Source organism: Bombina bombina, chromosome 6 (assembly GCF_027579735.1).
Source record: "Bombina bombina isolate aBomBom1 chromosome 6, aBomBom1.pri, whole genome shotgun sequence".
In the NCBI taxonomy this organism is placed as follows: domain Eukaryota; kingdom Metazoa; phylum Chordata; class Amphibia; order Anura; family Bombinatoridae; genus Bombina; species Bombina bombina.
The window spans coordinates 1,005,640,207-1,005,658,853 of record NC_069504.1 but is presented as its reverse complement, the minus strand read 5'-3'; the positions used below and the strand labels follow the sequence as shown (position 1 = coordinate 1,005,658,853).

The window sequence follows — 18,647 nt, the reverse complement described above, 5'->3', positions numbered from 1 at the left end:
AGCAACTAACTACACACTTTATTTCCTGGTTCCTCACTTCAACAACACTGTCCCCGCCCCTGCTTCTTTGCAACAATTATATACATTTACAAGTCAGAGCACAAACTAGGAAGAGAGCATTATATATTATAATATCACAACAAACACCATATCTCTCCCTTACTTTAGATTAGAAACATAACAAATAAACTAAACATAAATATAACTATATATATACTATGCTTAATATCTAGAAATAAGACCAACTATATTTCACATAAAAGAATTGCATGATGACATAATACATTACATGAAAACACATTATTTTTCATAGTTTTTAAGGTATTCAGGAGGTCTTCTATTTTCTCTGAGAGGGTATTTTCGATTAGTATCTAAGGACTGATCATATGCTAAGTTTTCTTCCCCCTCACTGCTCTCTGAGTTATTCATATTATCATCATGTTCTTGAAATAATTTGGGTATATCAGAATCATCATCTTCTGCATCAGATACTTCAGTGTCCTGTTCTTTGTGTAGTTTCTTGAAGAAAGAAGAGTTCCGAGTAATTGTATGTCCATTTCTTACTGCAGTGATCATTGATCCTTGAATTCTTGTAACTGTATATGGGATGACATCATATAAAGTATCCAACTTGTGTCGTCTATCTTGCCTACACAGGACTCTGTCTCCAACAGCAAAAGGAGCAGATTTGGTATGATAATATTTATCCGCATAAGCTTTCATCTTGGCTTTGGCATGACTGTCTTTTTGTATTAAGTCCTTGTTGAGTGTCTCTGTTAGCGAATCATTTATATCCGGAATTTTGATCCGAAGTTTGCGATTGAATAACAGCTCTGCAGGTGATCTGCCAGTAGTACAATGGGGAGTTGATCGATAGTCTCTCAGAAAAGAGTATACATTTTGTTTCCATGGTCTACCTTGCGCTGTAGTTGCCCTTAGAAATTTCCCCATAGAACGCATGAATCTTTCAGCTTCTGCATTAGCTTGTGGCCACAAAGGAGTAATGCGCCTATGTTTAAATCCAAGATATGACGCAAATTTATTAAACTGAGTACTGTTAAATGGGGGACCGTTATCTGTTTTAACAATTTTAGGAATTCCCAATAAAGAGAAAACTTTGTCTAAAACCAGAATAACAGTGACTGAAGATGTTGAGCTGATAACTTCTACTACCGGGTATCTTGAATATTCGTCTATAATCACCATCAAATAATCTCTAGTAGGTAATGGACCATAAAAATCTATACTCACATTACACCATGGTGCTTCAGGCAATGCAGACATTTTTAAAGGTTCTTTGTGAGCTCCTGGAGTTGTGGCTTGACACACAATACAATTTCTCACCAACTTTTCTGCTTGTTGATCTATTGATGGAAACCACACTTTTTCTCGCAATAAACTTTTCATTTTAACTATTCCTTGGTGACCTTCATGTGCTAAGGATAATACTTGCTGTTGTAAACATGTCGGAATGACTAGTCGATTACCTCGCAAGATAATACTGTTGTCATTATTCACTGAGAGTTCTTTGCTAAATCTTGCAAATGACTTCAACTCTTTTCCATGTATTTTGTCAGAATCAGCTGTGTACCATTTTCCATTCCGAACTAATACAGCGAGTTTTTGCAGTATAGGATCAGCTAATGTTGCTTGTTGTATTTCTTCTAAACTCAATGCTTTAGGTATAGCATGATTAGTAACAAAATTGATATATTCCTCTGCATCCATGGAACTTGGTGAACTTGTGAATGAATCTGTTGATATAGGATGTCGAGACATATAGTCTGCTGGGTTCTCTTTTCCAGATTTGTAAACCACAGTAAAATTATATGGTTGTAGTCTTAAACCCCATCTTTCTATTCTAGCGGGCGGTTTGGATTTTGGATTATTCCAGATCAACTGTAAAGGCTTGTGATCTGTGATCAGTGTGAATGGACAACCATATAAATATAAATGAAAGTATTCACAACTCCAAACTATTGCCAGAGCTTCACGTTCTGTTTGAGAATAACGTTTTTCCACATCATTTAAAGAACGGCTACCATAAGCAATTATATAATGCTTGCCTTTGTCTCTCTGCGCCAGAATAGCACCTAAACCAACAGGGCTAGCATCTACTAAAAGAATAGTTTGCCGTTGAGGGTTAAAATAGGACATTGTCTTGTCACTGGTCAAACTCTGTTTCAGTTGTTGAAAAGCTTGTTGTTCAGTTTCAGTCCAACGCCATGGCACACTTTTCTTTGTTAACTCTCTTAAAGGTGTGGCAATAGTAGAGAAATTAGGGATAAATCGAGAACAGTAGTTCACCATCCCTAGGAAACTTCTGACTTCACTGGCGTCTATTGGAGGATTTGCATTCTGAATTGCTTCCACTTTCTTTGGGTCTGCTGATATGCCTTCAGCTGAAAAAACAAATCCATAAAATTCTAGTTTAGTTTTGTTAAATTCACACTTACTACAATTTAAGGTAAGTCCTTTCTCATGAAGTCGCTCAAAAACTGCTGTGAGATTTTTATCATGGTCCTCTTGAGTAGCTCCAAACACAATGATATCATCGCTGAAGTTTTTAACTCCTGGAATTCCAGATAATGTTTGCTGTATTGCATTTTGAAATACTTCAGCAGCAGAAGAAACACCAAAACTTAGGCGCTTGTATCTCCACAATCCTGTGTGTGTTGAGAATGTAGTTATATATCTACTTGTTGGATCCAATTCCAGTTGATGATAGCCTGATTTTAAATCAAGTTTGGAGAAAACTTTTGCCTGGTTGAGATCATGAATTATATCATCTAATGTTGGGGTAACGTGGCGCTCCCTGATAATGGCAGTGTTGGCTTGCCTCATGTCTATGCAAATTCTTACACTATTTGGGTCTTTGGGTTTTGGCATTGATACTATTGGGGAGACCCATGGAGTTGGCCCCTGCACTCTTTCGATGATTCCTTGTGTTTCAAGGTTCCTGAGTTCAGCATCAACCTTGTGCCTTAGATGAAATGGAATTCTTCTATGTGGTTGTATTACAGGTTTTATATGTGGATTAATATGCAGCTGTACTTGAAAATCTTTCAATTTACCAATGCCATTAAACAAATGGGAATACTGCTGTACTAACCGATCTGCTACAGATCCTGTGTCCTTTCTAGGTGAAATTGCATTCATAAGCTTTATAAGTCCCAAACTGGATGAAGTTTCAAAACTCAGAAGAGAAGAATTTTGACCCTTTACAACATAAAACATAGTTGCTGTTTTGTTGTGTTTAAATGCACATGTGGCTGTAAATTTACCAATGACATTAAGGGGTTTAGTTGATCCATATGCATATATATTTATTTTACTCTGTAATAACTGTGGTTGTGGTTTTAACATGTGAAATGTTTGTTCACCCACTAAATTGACAGCAGATCCTGAATCAATCAATGCAGTGATTTTAGTGTCATTAATGAGTACATCAACTTGTGGCTGAGTTAGGTTACACATGTTGTTTACTACAAATACATATTTGTCATCATTGTTTGAATATTGTCCTTTTTGATCAGGAGATCTGACTAGATTTACTTTCCACTGTTCTGATGTATGTGGCTCAGTATGTGATTGAGGTATTTGATACAGTTTTGTTCTGCATTGCTTTGCAAAGTGATTCAATTTCCCACATGCCCTGCATTGCTTATTCCTTGCAGGACAAGTCCCATTATGTGGATAGAAACCCCCACAGTTCCTGCATAACACACATGAGATCTGTTTCTTTTTTGTGGGCTGTACTGTTGAACTGTCTTTTTGAACTCTATTTGTAATAAACTGATCTTCAGTAGATCTATTTTCTATGCTTGCAGCTTGCCTGTCAGCAATTTCTAATGTTCTGCCATAATCAAGCAAATCTTTTAAAGATAGTTCAGATTGTCTCAGTGCATATTTCCTAAGTTTTGAAGAAGTGCAGCTTTGTATTATCTGTGCTTTAATCTCATTTTCAACATTAGAAAACTCACAATTCTTTGCTAGTAAACGTAACCTGGTTTGAAATGCATCTAAAGGTTCATCACCCTGTTGTGTTGCCTGTCTGAATGTGTATATTTCATACTGAGTGTTCTTTTTAGGGAGAAAATATGTTGTCAGTTTATCTTTAACATCATTGTATGAGTCAGTGGTTGCAGACAAGGTATCATAAATGTCATACACTTTTTCTCCAGCTAAATGAAGCAGTAAAGCCTTTTTTCTGTTTGCATCAGTAACATCCAAAGCAATAAGATAATTTTCAAATCTCTGAATCCATTTTAGCCATCTTGGGCCTACTGAGCTTAGTTCTGCATCAGAATCAAACACAGGGAAGTTGTATTCATTACATGCAGCCATTCTTGTGTGTGTATTGCAGCAGGTTACTCACTGTTTGCTGAGACAAAGCAATAGGGTTCAAACATAATCCTCGTCGCCAAAATGTAGTGTTTGTAAATCCAGGTGGTTTAGAAATATATCTGACACAGAGTCCATTTATACAGCAACTAACTACACACTTTATTTCCTGGTTCCTCACTTCAACAACACTGTCCCCGCCCCTGCTTCTTTGCAACAATTATATACATTTACAAGTCAGAGCACAAACTAGGAAGAGAGCATTATATATTATAATATCACAACAAACACCATATTTACTGTAAACAAAAAACACTTATTCCTTTTCTTAACACATGGCATAATCCATTATTGATAGGCTATCAGTTGTATATGTCTAGGATACTCTGCTTCCATAATTCCAAGTCCCTAATACAAAAATAAAATTTAAATGGGTGCACACCATAACTTAACCCATGGGAATTTAACAACTGTGAGGTAATTGCTAATATTCCAGATCTGTTTATTATCCCTTTAAGCCCACTCAGAGTTGCTTAAGCGATACAACACTTTCTCCTACTTTTTTCAGCTATATTGTTGTCTGTCTGGAATGGCTCCCTTAGCATAAAGTATGTGCCCTGCAGCAAGGAAGGCCAGTCAGTCTGCTATTACCACACAGCCCTCACCAATCTCCCCTGCCACAAGCAAAATGCATTCACATGGTTACTTTAGTGTTTTTTCTTTAACCAACAAGTTGACAATCATTGGTGTCAGTTGCAACTTACCTTTCCTAAGCTGCAGGCACATGGTCTTCTTGGTACGCACTCAGGCAATCCTTGCACTCCCTATCCAAGTGCCCCCTGCTGGATACCGCAGCGCTGCTGAAGCTCTTTGCTAGATGACGATCCTGGGATACTATCTTGCACAAGGCAGTCTGTAGGTGGCACCTTTTGCGTTTGCGCAAGACTGCATTCCCTTATGTAAATGTAGCTTGGAGTGCGGAGGCATGATAATGGGGCAGGGATAGGGAAGGTGTCCATACACGGACACTGGTGTCTGTGACTAGCCGTTGCAGTGTCTGCCACAACCTTAGTATATATTTTCTTTCTGATTAAATAATAGGAATAAAAAAAAATGTAATGTGAATAAAGTTAGTGACTTGTCAAGAGACTGCTAGCGATATTGGGTGATAAGTTATGGAATAAATAAAGCCTGAGTGAAATACTGGATGTGTATCTGCATCTGTATAATATCACCCAGCTCTATACAAAGACACAGTAGTGACACTGGTACATGTGTATAGCCAGACAAGGGCTGGTTATAGGATCAATGGTATCTGCATCAGTATAATAACACCCAGCACTATATAATGACACAGTAGTGACACTGGCACATGTGTATAGCCAGAGGAGGGCTGGTTATAGAATCAGTGGTAACTGCATCAGTATAATAACAGCCAGCGCTATATAATGACACAGTATTGACACTGGCACATGGGTATAGCCAGAGGAGGGCTGGTTATAGAATCAGTGGTAACTGCATTAGTATAGTAACACCAAGCACTATAAAATAATGATTTTAATTTCAAATGTACCTTGGTGTCCTTCACTAAGGTCTGTACTTTGGAAAATGTCCGCCACAGCCTTTGTCTGTGCCTATCCCTGTAATGGGGGATGAGACAGCCTTGCCTGCTTGCCAGTTGCGCTTTTTAAAAAAAAAAATACTGCCTGCCCGGTGCCCAGAACTTAAAGTCCCAGGTGATACAATTTACACATCCCTACAATGCAAAAATGACATGCTCTGATTCTTTATTGTATCTAATATTTGCATTACTGACTAGCAAAAAAACATAATTTATGTAAGAACTTACCTGATAAATTCATTTCTTTCATATTAGCAAGAGTCCATGAGCTAGTGACGTATGGGATATACATTCCTACCAGGAGGGGCAAAGTTTCCCAAACCTCAAAATGCCTATAAATACACCCCTCACCACACCCACAATTCAGTTTAACGAATAGCCAAGAAGTGGAGTGATAAAAAAGGAGCGAAAGCATCAAAAATAAGGAATTGGAATAATTGTGCTTTATACAAAAAAATCATAACCACCACAAAAAAGGGTGGGCCTCATGGACTCTTGCTAATATGAAAGAAATTAATTTATCAGGTAAGTTCTTACATAAATTATGTTTTCTTTCATGTAATTAGCAAGAGTCCATGAGCTAGTGACGTATGGGATAGCAGATACCCAAGATGTGAAACTTCCACGCAAGAGTCACTAGAGAGGGAGGGATAAAATAAAGACAGCCAATTCCGCTGAAAAAATAATCCACAACCCAAATCAAAAAGTTTTAATCTTATAATGAAAAAAACTGAAATTATAAGCAGAAGAATCAAACTGAAACAGCTGCCTGAAGTACTTTTCTACCAAAAACTGCTTCAGAAGAAGAAAAAACATCAAAATGGTAGAATTTAGTAAAAGTATGCAAAGAAGACCAAGTTGCTGCTTTGCAAATCTGATCAACAGAAGCTTCATTCCTAAAAGCCCAGGAAGTAGAAACTGACCTAGTAGAATGAGCCGTAATCCTTTGAGGCGGGGATTTACCCGACTCTACATAAGCATGATGAATCAAAGACTTTAACCAAGACGCCAAAGAAATGACAGAAGCCTTCTGACCTTTCCTAGAACCAGAAAAGATAACAAATAGACTAAAAGTCTTTCTGAAATCTTTAGTAGCTTCAACATAATATTTCAAAGCCCTTACTACATCCAAAGAATGTAAAGATCTCTTCAGAGAATTCTTAGGATTAGGACTCAATGAAGGGACAACAATTTCTCTACTAATGTTGTTAGAATTCACAACTTTAGGTAAAAAATTAAATTAAGTCCGCAACACTGCCTTATCCTGATGAAAAATCAGAAAAGGAGATTCACAAGAAAGAGCAGATAACTCAGAAACTCTTCTAGCAGAAGAGATGGCCAAAAGGAACAAAACTTTCCAAGAACGTAATTTAATATCCAGAGAATGCATAGGTTCAAACGGAGGAGCATTTAAAGCCCTCAGAACCAAATTGAGACTCCAAGGAGGAGAGATTGACTTAATGACAGGCTTGATACGAACCAAAGCCTGTACAAAACAATGAATATCAGGATGATTAGCAATCTTTCTGTGAAAAAGAACACAAAGAGCAGAGATTTGTCCTTTCAAGGAACTTGCAGACAAACCCTTATCCAAACCATCTTGAAGAAATTGTAAAATTCTAGGAATTCTAAAAGAATGCCAAGAGAATTTATGTGAAGAACACCAAGAAATGTAAGTCTTCCAGACTCAGTAATAGATCTTTCTAGACACAGATTTACGAGCCTGTAACATAGTATTAATCACTGAGTCAGAGAAACCTCTATGACTAAGTATTAAGCGTTCAATCTCCATACCTTCAAATTTAATGATTTGAGATCCTGATGGAAAAATGGGCCTTGAGACAGAAGGTCTGGCCTTAACGGAAGTGTCCAAGCTTGGCAACTTGCCATCCGAATGAGATCTGCATACCAAAACCTGTGTGGCCATGCTGGAGCCACCAGCAGTACAAACGAATGCCCTATTAGGATTTTGGAAATCACTCTTGGAAGAAGAACTAGAGGCGGAAATATATAAGCAGGTTGATAATTCCAAGGAAGCGACAACGCGTCCACTGCTTCCGCCGGAGGATCCCTGGATCTGGACAGATACCTGGGAAGTTTCTTGTTTAGATGAGAGGCCATCAGATCTATTGCTGGAAGCCCCCAGATTTGAACAATCTGAAGAAATACCTCTGGGTGAAGAGACCATTCGCCCGGATGTAACGTCTGGTGACTGAGATAATCCGCTTCCCAATTGTCTATACCTGGGATGTGAACCGCAGAAATTAGACAGGAGCTGGATTCCGCCCATACAAGTATCCGAGATACTTCTTTCATAGCCTGGGGACTGTGAGTCCCCCCTTGATGATTGACATATGCCACGGTTGTGACATTGTCTGTCTGAAAACAAATAAACGATTCTCTCTTCAGAAGAGGCCAGAACTGAAGAGCTCTGAAAATCGCACGGAGTTCCAAAATGTTGATTGGTAATCTCGCCTCCTGAGATTCCCAAACCCCCGCGCTGTCAGAGATCCCCATACAGCTCCCCAACCTGAAAGACTCGCATCTGTTGAGATCACAGTCCAGGTTGGACTAGCAAAAGAGGCCCCTTGAACTAAACGATGGTGATCTAACCACCAAGTCAGAGAAGATCGAACATTGGGATTTAAGGATATTAATTGTGATATATTTGTATAATCCCTGCACCATTGGTTCAGCATACAAAGCTGAAGAGATCTCATGTGAAAACGAGCAAAAGGGATTGTGTCCGATGCAGCAGTCATGAAACCTAAAATTTCCATGCACAAAGCTAACGAAGGGAAAGATTGAGACTGAAGGTTTCGACAAGCTGAAACCAATTTCAGACGTCTCTTTTCTGTTAGAGACAAAGTCATGGACACTGAATCTATTTGGAAACCCAAAAAGGTTACCCTTGTCTGAGGAATCAAGGAACTCTTTGGTAAATTGATCCTCCAACCATGTCTTTGAAAAAACAACACAAGTTGATTCATGTGAGATTCTGCAGAATGTAAAGACTGAGCAAGTACCAAGATATCGTCCAAATAAGTAAATACCGCAATACCCTGCTCCCTTATTACAGAAAGAAGGGCACCGAGAACCTTCGAAAAGATCCTTGGAGCTGTTGCTAGGCCAAAAGGAAGAGCAACAAACTGGTAATGCTTGTCTAGAAAAGAGAATCTCAGGAACTGATAATGGTCCTGATGAATTGGAATATGAAGATATGCATCCTGTAAGTCTATTGTGGACATATAATGCCCTTGCTGAACAAAAGGCAGAATAGTCCTTATAGTCACCATCTTGAATGTTGTTATCCTTACATAACGATTCAATATTTTTAGATCCAGAACTGGTCTGAAAGAATTCTTTTTCTTTGGAACAATGAACAGATTTGAATAAAACCCCAGGCCCTGTTCCAGAACTGGAACTGGCACAATTATCCCAGCTGACTCCAGATCTGAAACACATTTCAGAAACGCTTGAGCCTTTACTGGGTTTACTGGAATGCGTGAAAGAAAGAATCTTCTCACAGGCGGTCTTACCTTGAAACCTATTCTGTACCCTTGTGAAACAATGTTCTGAATCCAAAGACTTTGAATCGAATTGATCCAAACATCTTTGAAAAATCGTAACCTGCCCCCTACCAGCTGTGCTGGAATGAGGGCCGCACCTTCATGCGGATTTGGGAGCTGGTTTTGACTTTCTAAAAGGCTTGGATTTTTTCCAGACTGGAGAAGGTTTCCAAACGGAAACTGTTCCTTTAGAGGAAGGGTCAGGCTTTTGTTCCTTATTCTGACGAAAGGAACGAAAACGATTAGCAGCCCTATATTTACCTTTAGATTTTTTATCCTGAGTTAAAAAGGCTCCCCTTCCCCCCAGTAACAGTTGAAATTATTGAGTCTAACTGAGAACCAAATAATGTATTACCTTGGAAAGAAAGAGAAAGCAAAGTTGACTTAGAAGTCATATCTGCATTCCAAGACTTAAGCCATAAAGCTCTTCTAGCTAAAATAGCTAAAGACATATACCTGACATCAATTCTGATGATATCGAAAATGGCATCACAAATAAAGTTATTAGCATGTTGAAGGAGTTTAACAATGCTATAAGCATTATGGTCTGACACTTGTTGCGCTAAAGCCTCCAACCAGAAAGTTGAAGCTGCAGCAACATCAGCCAAAGAAATAGCAGGTCTAAGAAGATTACCTGAACATAAATAAGCCTTCCTTAGAAAGGATTCAAGCTTCCTATCTAAAGGATCTATAACGAAGTACTATCTGCTGTAGGGATAGTAGTACGTTTAGCAAGAGTAGAGATAGCCCCATCAACTTTGGGGATTTTCTCCCAAAACTCTAATCTATCAGATGGCAAAGGGTACAATTTCTTAAACCTTGGAGAAGGAGTAAATGAAGTACCCAGGCTATTCCATTCCCTAGAAATTACTTCTGAAATAGCATCAGGAACTGGAAAAACTTCTGGAATAACTACATGAGGTTTAAAAACTGAATTTAAACGCTTAGAAGTTTTAATATCAAGAGGACTAGACTCCTCCATATCTAATGCAATCAACACTTCTTTAAGTAAAGAACGAATAAACTCCATTTTAAACAAATATGAAGATTTATCAGTGTCAATATCTGAGGTAGAATCTTCTGAACCAGAAAGATCCTCATCAGAAAAAGATGTCAGAATGATGGCGGTCATTTAAAAATTCATTTGAAATATGTGAAGTTTTAAAAGACCTCTTACGTTTACTAGAAGGAGGAATAACAGACAGAGCCTTCCGAATAGAATCAGAAACAAATTCTTTAACATTAACAGGAACATCCTGAACATTAGATGTTGAAGGAATAACAACAGGTATTGGATTATTACTAATGGAAATATTATCAGCGTTGGATAACTTATCATGATAACTAACACAAACTACAGCCGGAGGAACAGTTGGTAGAACCGACATCAGGAAGCGCTTTTCCAGAAGTAGATTCTGATCCAGGGTCAGGTAGTGACATCTTGCAATATGTAAAAGAAAAAACAACATATAAAGCAAAATTATCAAATTCCTTAAATGGCAGTTTCAGGAATGGGAAAAAATGCAAAATGAAACAAGCCTCTAGAAAACCAGAAGTAACTAAAAAGTGAGACTGAAATAATGTGAAAAAAACTGGCGCCAAGTATGACGCCCACATTTTTGGCGCCAAGCATAACGCCCACATATTTTGGCGCCAAGAATGATGCCCATATTTTTTGGCGCCAAAAAAAACGTCCGCAATACACATACGTCAAAAAAATTACGCAATTACGTGAAAACTTCCGGCGCTAACTATGACGCCGGAAATGACGAAATTTTTGCGCCAAAAAAGTCTCGCGCCAAGAAAGACGCAATAAATAGAAGCATTTTCTGCACCCGCGAGCCTAACAGCCCGCAATTTTGAAAAAAAGTCAATTGAAAATTTTAAGGTAAGAAAAAATTAAATTTATATGCATTTTCCCAAAAAAATGAAACTGACCGTCTGAATGAAGGAATTCTGATTATCCTGAATCATGGCAAATATAAGTTTAAACACATATATTTAGAACTTTACATATAAAGTGCCCAACCATAGCTTTGAGTGTCATATATAGAAATAAGATTTACTTACCCTACGACACTCATCTACATATAGTAGATAGCAAACCAGTACTGAAACGAGAATCAGTAGAGGTAATGGTATATAAGAGTATATCGTCGATCTGAAAAGGGAGGTAGGAGAAGAAATCTCTACGACCGTTAACAGAGAACCTATGAAATAGATCCCCTAGAGGAAGACCATGGTATTCAAATAGGCAATACTCTCTTCACATCCCTCTGACATTCACTGCACTCTGAGAGGAAAACCGGGCTCCCACCTGCTGCGAAGCTCATATCAACGTAGAATCTAGCACAAACTTACTTCCCCACCTCCATGGGAGGCAAAGTTTGTAAAACTGAATTGTGGGTGTGGTGAGGGGTGTATTTATAGGCATTTTAAGGTTTGGGAAACTTTGCCCCTCCTGGTAGGAATGTATATCCCATACGTCACTAGCTCATGGACTCTTGCTAATTACATGAAAGAAACAGACATTTTCTTTTTTTTCTGTCTCACTTTAATACCTTTGATGATCTAATTATTTTACTTTCTTGCTGTTGATATGTAATATTTAAATTGACATAAACCCCACATTTTTCTCATGATTCAGATAGACTATGCAATTTTATTCTTCCCTGTGTAATTAAAACCACTATATAATTTGTAATTCATACATTTTCAATTCTAGAGTATTAGTTTACTTGAACGTAGTAAAATTGTAGGAAATTAGTCTTTGGACCTGTAATAGTGGATCCTAAATAAATTTAAAGGGACAAGTAAACATTTCAATATATTTTCATTATTGATTTTGCCCCCTTTTCCTGTAATTTAAATTTGAAAATTGTTAGTCTTCTCATTTCTACATCTATGAAGTAATGGTTACTGCCATGTTTAAACTTAGGTTTTTCCCTTATCTCTTCTTCTGAGGAAAATTAGGGACCTATATAAAACAGGCAATAAAAATGTGCAAACAAGGTTGTGTGGAAAGGAAACCCAATTAGTTACTTTAATATTCCTATAACTGTATATAAACATTTAAACTTATATTGTCAATATTTAAGTAACTAATAAAACAAAAATATTAGTGGAAATATATTCAGCAGTTAATAAGAGAAGTGGTATTGGCAGCTTCAAAGCTTATTTTCTGCAAGTAATCCTTTTAAGTGCAAATGTAAAGGGTTAAGAAGATGCGCTACACAGCAAAACACATTCAGTAGGGTATAGAAAAAAACATAATTTATGTAAGAACTTACCTGATAAATTCATTTCTTTCATATTAGCAAGAGTCCATGAGCTAGTGACGTATGGGATATACATTCCTACCAGGAGGGGCAAAGTTTCCCAAACCTTAAAATGCCTATAAATACACCCCTCACCACACCCACAATTCAGTTTAACGAATAGCCAAGAAGTGGGGTGATAAGAAAAAAGTGCGAAAGCATATAAAATAAGGAATTGGAATAATTGTGCTTTATACAAAAAAATCATAACCACCACAAAAAAGGGCGGGCCTCATGGACTCTTGCTTATATGAAAGAAATGAATTTATCAGGTAAGTTCTTACATAAATTATGTTTTCTTTCATGTAATTAGCAAGAGTCCATGAGCTAGTGACGTATGGGATAATGACTACCCAAGATGTGGATCTTTCCACGCAAGAGTCACTAGAGAGGGAGGGATAAAATAAAGACAGCCAATTCCTGCTGAAAATAATCCACACCCAAAATAAAGTTTAATGAAAAACATAAACAGAAGATTCAAACTGAAACCGCTGCCTGAAGTACTTTTCTACCAAAAACTGCTTCAGAAGAAGAAAATACATCAAAATGGTAGAATTTAGTAAAAGTATGCAAAGAGGACCAAGTTGCTGCTTTGCAAATCTGATCAACCGAAGCTTCATTCCTAAACGCCCAGGAAGTAGAAACTGACCTAGTAGAATGAGCTGTAATCCTTTGAGGCAGAGTTTTACCCGACTCGACATAGGCATGATGAATTAAAGATTTCAACCAAGATGCCAAAGAAATGGCAGAAGCTTTCTGGCCTTTTCTAGAACCGGAAAAGATAACAAATAGACTAGAAGTCTTTCGGAAAGACTTAGTAGCTTCAACATAATATTTCAAAGCTCTAACAACATCCAAAGAATGCAACGATTTCTCCTTAGAATTCTTAGGATTGGGACATAATGAAGGAACCACAATTTCTCTACTAATCTTGTTGGAATTCACAACCTTAGGTAAAAATTCAAAAGAAGTTCGCAACACCGCCTTATCCTGATGAAAAATCAGAAAAGGAGACTCACAAGAAAGAGCAGATAATTCAGAGACTCTTCTGGCAGAAGAGATCGCCAAAAGGAACAAAACTTTCCAAGAAAGTAATTTAATGTCCAATGAATGCATAGGTTCAAACGGAGGAGCTTGAAGAGCCCCCAGAACCAAATTCAAACTCCAAGGAGGAGAAATTGACTTAATGACAGGTTTTATACGAACCAAAGCTTGTACAAAACAATGAATATCAGGAAGATTAGCAATCTTTCTGTGAAAAAGAACAGAAAGAGCAGAGATTTGTCCTTTCAAAGAACTTGCGGATAAACCTTTATCTAAACCATCCTGAAGAAACTGCAAAATTCTCGGAATTCTAAAAGAATGCCAAGAAAAATGATGAGAAAGACACCAAGAAATATAAGTCTTCCAGACTCTATAATATATCTCTCTGGATACAGATTTACGAGCCTGTAACATAGTATTAATCACAGAGTCAGAGAAACCTCTTTGACCAAGAATCAAGCGTTCAATCTCCATACCTTTAAATTTAAGGATTTGAGATCCTGATGGAAAAAAGGACCTTGCGACAGAAGGTCTGGTCTTAGCGGAAGAGTCCACGGATGGCAAGAGGCCATCCGGACAAGATCCGCATACCAAAACCTGTGAGGCCATGCCGGAGCTATCAGCAGAACAAACGAGCATTCCTTCAGAACCTTGGAGATTACTCTTGGAAGAAGAACTAGAGGCGGAAAGATATAAGCAGGATGATACTTCCAAGGAAGTGATAATGCATCCACTGCTTCCGCCTGAGGATCCCGGGATCTGGACAGATACCTGGGAAGTTTCTTGTTTAGATGAGACGCCATCAGATCTATTTCTGGAAGCTCCCACATTTGAACAATCTGAAGAAATACCTCTGGGTGAAGAGACCATTCGCCCGGATGCAACGTTTGGCGACTGAGATAATCCGCTTCCCAATTGTCTATAACTGGGATATGAACCGCAGAGATTAGACAGGAGCTGGATTCCGCCCAAACCAGAATTCGAGATACTTCTTTCATAGCCAGAGGACTGTGAGTCCCTCCTTGATGATTGATGTATGCCACAGTTGTGACATTGTCTGTCTGAAAACAAATGAACGATTCTCTCTTCAGAAGAGGCCAAGACTGAAGAGCTCTGAAAATTGCACGGAGTTCCAAAATATTGATCGGTAATCTCACCTCCTGAGATTCCCAAACTCCTTGTGCCGTCAGAGATCCCCACACAGCTCCCCAACCTGTGAGACTTGCATCTGTTGAAATTACAGTCCAGGTCGGAAGCACAAAAGAAGCCCCCTGAATTAAACGATGGTGATCTGTCCACCACGTTAGAGAGTGTCGTACAACCGGTTTTAAAGATATTAATTGAGATATCTTTGTGTAATCCCTGCACCATTGATTCAGCATACAGAGCTGAAGAGGTCGCATGTGAAAACGAGCAAAGGGGATCGCGTCCGATGCAGCAGTCATAAGACCTAGAATTTCCATGCATAAGGCTACCGAAGGGAATGATTGTGACTGAAGGTTTCGACAAGCTGAAATCAATTTTAGACGTCTCTTGTCTGTCAAAGACAGAGTCATGGACACTGAATCTATCTGGAAACCCAGAAAGGTTACCCTTGTCTGAGGAATCAATGAACTTTTTAGTGAATTGATCCTCCAACCATGATCTTGAAGAAACAACACAAGTCGATTCGTATGAGATTCTGCTAAATGTAAAGACTGAGCAAGTATCAAGATATCGTCCAAATAAGGAAATACCACAATACCCTGTTCTCTGATTACAGACAGAAGGGCACCGAGAACCTTTGTAAAAATTCTTGGAGCTGTAGCTAGGCCAAACGGCAGAGCCACAAACTGGTAATGCTTGTCCAGAAAAGAGAATCTCAGGAACTGATAATGATCTGGATGAATCGGAATATGCAGATATGCATCCTGTAAATCTATTGTGGACATATAATGCCCTTGCAGAACAAAAGGCAAGATAGTCCTTACAGTTACCATTTTGAACGTTGGTATCCTTACATAACGATTCAATATTTTTAGATCCAGAACTGGTCTGAAGGAATTCTCCTTCTTTGGTACAATGAAGAGATTTGAATAAAACCCCATCCCCTGTTCCAGAACTGGAACTGGCATAATTACTCCAGCCAACTCTAGATCTGAAACACAATTCAGAAATGCTTGAGCTTTCACTGGATTTACTGGGACACGGGAAAGAAAAAATCTCTTTGCAGGAGGTCTCATCTTGAAACCAATTCTGTACCCTTCTGAAACAATGTTCTGAATCCAAAGATTGTGAACAGAATTGATCCAAATTTCTTTGAAAAAACGTAACCTGCCCCCTACCAGCTGAGCTGGAATGAGGGCCGCACCTTCATGTGGACTTAGAAGCTGGCTTTGCTTTTCTAGAAGGCTTGGATTTATTCCAGACTGGAGATGGTTTCCAAACTGAAACTGCTCCTGAGGATGAAGGATCAGGCTTTTGTTCTTTGTTGAAACGAAAGGAACGAAAACGATTATTAGCCCTGTTTTTACCCTTAAATTTTTTATCCTGTGGTAAAAAAGTTCCTTTCCCACCAGTAACAGTTGAGATAATAGAATCCAACTGAGAACCAAATAATTTGTTACCCTGGAAAGAAATGGAAAGTAGAGTTGATTTAGAAGCCATATCAGCATTCCAAGTTTTAAGCCATAAAGCTCTTCTAGCTAAAATAGCTAGAGACATAAACCTGACATCAACTCTGATAATATCAAAAATGGTATCACAGATAAAATTATTAGCATGTTGAAGAAGAATAATAATATTATGAGAATCATGATCTGTTACTTGTTGCGCTAAAGTTTCTAACCAAAAAGTTGAAGCTGCAGCAACATCAGCCAATGATATAGCAGGTCTAAGAAGATTACCTGAACACAGATAAGCTTTTCTTAGAAAGGATTCAATTTCCCTATCTAAAGGATCTTTAAACGAAGTACCATCTGACGTAGGAATAGTAGTACGTTTAGCAAGGGTAGAAATAGCCCCATCAACTCTAGGGATTTTGTCCCAAAATTCTAATCTGTCAGATGGCACAGGATATAATTGCTTAAAACGTTTAGAAGGAGTAAATGAATTACCCAATTAATCCCATTCTCTGGAAATTACTTCAGAAATAGCACTAGGAACAGGAAAAACTTCTGGAATAACCACAGGAGATTTAAAGACCTTATCTAAACGTTTAGAATTAGTATCAAGAGGACCAGAATCCTCAATTTCTAAAGCAATTAGTACTTCTTTAAGTAAAGAACGAATAAATTCCATTTTAAATAAATATGAAGATTTATCAGCATCAATCTCTGAGACAGAATCCTCTGAACCAGAAGAGTCATCAGAATCAGAATGATGATGTTCATTTAAAAATTCATCTGTATAAAGAGAAGTTTTAAAAGATTTTTTATGTTTACTAGAAGCAGGAATAACAGACATAGCCTTCTTGATGGATTCAGAAACAAAATCTCTTATGTTATCAGGAACATTCTGAACATTAGATGTTGATGGAACTGCAACAGGTAATGGTACATTACTAAAGGAAATATTATCTGCATTAACAAGTTTGTCATGACAATTAATACAAACAACAGCTGGAGGAATAGCTACCAAAAGTTTACAGCAGATACACTTAGCTTTGGTAGTTCCAGCACTAGACAGCGATTTTCCTGAAGTATCTTCTGACTCAGATGCAACGTGAGACATCTTGCAATATGTAAGAGAAAAAACAACATATAAAGCAAAATTGATCAAATTCCTTAAATGACAGTTTCAGGAATGGAAAAAAAATGCCAATGAACAAGCTTCTAGCAACCAGAAGCAAAGAAAAAATGAGACTAAAATAATGTGGAGACAAAAGCGACGCCCATATTTTTTAGCGCCAAATAAGACGCCCATATTATTTGGCGCCTAAATGCTTTTTGGCGCCAAAAATGACGCCACATCCGCAACGCCGACATCTTTGGCGCAAAAGAACGTCAAAAAACATAATTTATGTAAGAACTTACCTGATAAATTCATTTCTTTCATATTAGCAAGAGTCCATGAGCTAGTGACGTATGGGATATACATTCCTACCAGGAGGGGCAAAGTTTCCCAAACCTTAAAATGCCTATAAATACACCCCTCACCACACCCACAATTCAGTTTAACGAATAGCCAAGAAGTGGGGTGATAAGAAAAAAGTGCAAAAGCATATAAAATAAGGAATTGGAATAATTGTGCTTTATACAAAAAAATCAAAACCACCACAAAAAAGGGCGGGCCTCATGGACTCTTGCTAATATGAAAGAAATGAATTTATCAGGTAAGTTCTTACATAAATTATGTTTTCTTTCATGTAATTAGCAAGAGTCCATGAGCTAGTGACGTATGGGATAATGATTACCCAAGATGTGGATCTTTCCACGCAAGAGTCACTAGAGAGGGAGGGATAAAATAAAGACAGCCAATTCCTGCTGAAAATAATCCACACCCAGAATAAAATTTTAATGAAAAAACATAAGCAGAAGATTCAAACTGAAAACACAGCCTGAAGTACGTTTCTACCAAAAACTGCTTCAAAAGAAGAAAACACATCAAAATGGTAGAATTTAGTAAAATTATGCAAAGAGGACCAAGTTGCTGCTTTGCAAATCTGATCAACCGAAGCTTCATTCCTAAACGCCCAGGAAGTAGAACTGACCTAGTAGAATGAGCTGTAATCCTTTGAGGCGGAGTGTTACCCGACTCAACATAGGCATGATG

At 38.0% G+C, this 18,647-nt stretch overlaps 1 protein-coding gene across 3 annotated transcripts in view; it reads left to right on the top strand.

The window, feature by feature from the left end:
* Positions 1–18,647, top strand: part of FAXDC2 (fatty acid hydroxylase domain containing 2) — a 176,667-nt gene that overhangs the window by 128,711 nt on the left and 29,309 nt on the right. The window lies entirely within an intron of this gene.